The following is a 2,007-nucleotide window of genomic DNA, read 5'->3' on the forward strand; positions in this document are numbered from 1 at the left end:
CTATCATAGTAGGTGCCTTAGGTGTAATAAAAAAATATTCAGACAAATACATAACAAAAACACCAGGACTTACAAATATATATAACATACAGAAAATTGCACTACTGGGTACTGCACACATTCTACGCAAAACACTTTCAATACAGTAAACATAAGAGCACCACAGCAAACCACAGCACATAACCAAGGCGCACAGAGCTGCGCTCGGTAGTGAAGTGAAAGCACGTTATAAAAATAAAACTACTGAACAATAATAATAATAAATAGTATTTTTTTCTATTAGCTAGAAGAACTTATAGCTCCTACAGCACAACAAATGTTATACCAGAGCTTACGATACATGTAGAGAAAAGGTTGCGATATATGAAATTCAACTGTAAAAATTTTATTCAACATGAGACAATAAATTCTAATCGAACTAAAAATTAGGATATGCTATAGATTCATAAATGGAGATGAGGAAAGGCATAAATCTCACAACGATACATGTAGGGAAACGGTTGAAGCCATGTTTAGTAGTCTGTTGAGGTATGGTGACACAACTGTACCGTTGTTTTTATGACAACACCATAATTAGGTGATAGGGACTGCCAGTCAAGATGAAAGAACCCCCATCTCCCCACTTGACGTCAACACGATATTTCATTGACTCGGGATAAATAATAGTGTTTATGTTTGTTTGCTTTTCTAGTCTCAAAGTCTTGCAGCATGTACAATATAATAAATGATATAAACATAGTGGTTACAATACAGTGAAAAAAGTGAGTGAACGGATCAAAATTTAATAAAAGCACAAAATAAACTTTTAAAACATTGTATAAAACTCACGATAGTTAAAACAAGATAATAATAAGAAACATGAAAAATATTTAGCATAATCTCTCCACTCACGAGTGTGAGTTCAATGGCACAATTGAACCAGAACATCCTTCTGCACTGCTTCTATCGTTCCAAAAGGCTTGCGTCCGGGTTTTTGTGATTACGTGACGTTTGAAAAGTCCAACATGTTTGAGTTGAGATTTTTAATATTTTCGTAAATAGTGAGCACTTTGCTAACAATCTATTATCCAAATGCTTGAACATACCTTGGTCATCTAAGTCTTCTCCGACGAATAACTCATCCTTGTTGCCTTCCAAGAAGCATGCATCAATTAACCCATGAATTATATTGCCATTGCTAATCTTCACAACTGTGAATTCAAAAATGTTGTCTGCAGGAGTTGGGAGATCTTTTCCCTGTTTTTAGTTGCTTTCACTTTTGGTGTATATATTTTTTTCCATTAGAGCTCATTATTTCCTTTCTTCTGCTTGTATTTTGTTTCCAGCAGTTGGCCCTCTTTTGCATGTGTTTGTCACAAGGCAGTGGAGCAGTACTGGAGAGTAGCTTTGCAATTGTTCACGTATAAGACCCAATAGTGGAGCGTGCTTTCCGTCCACTCACCAAACCGCAGCTGGTAGTAACTGTGAAGATGCTATTGGAAACTTAGCTCCTGGCACTGCAAAAAAATTCAAATTCTCCTAATTTGCAGAGGTGTTTGCAAGTGCGTGTGTTGGTGAGGGATTGTGCATGTGTGCATGCATGCATATGTACACGCGCGCGTGTATGCATGTGTGTGGGTGTGTGCACATTGTTCCTACCGCCGGTGCTCCTACTGTTGGAGTTGCTACTACTAGTGTCACTATGGTTGCAGCCCTTTAATTCATGTAGTAATGTCAAGGTGAAAATACCTTCTACCATTGTCTTTTTCATCCTCTTTCAGTCAATGAAATTCGGCTATAATGGAGCACCATCCTGAAGGGTCTGGTCGAACAAATCGACATCTAGTACTTATTATAAAGCAGAATTTAGTGAGTTACTCCAGTACTTAATTAGTATTTATTTTACTGGTGTTGGAAGGACCAAAGACGAAGTTGCTTCGAAAGAATTTGAACTCAGAATATAAAAGAACGTAACCAAACACCCAGAAATATTTTGTCTGATATACTACCACTTAATGATAACCGTGA

The sequence above is a fragment of the Octopus bimaculoides genome, chromosome 7 (assembly GCF_001194135.2).
Source record: "Octopus bimaculoides isolate UCB-OBI-ISO-001 chromosome 7, ASM119413v2, whole genome shotgun sequence".
Classification (NCBI taxonomy): domain Eukaryota; kingdom Metazoa; phylum Mollusca; class Cephalopoda; order Octopoda; family Octopodidae; genus Octopus; species Octopus bimaculoides.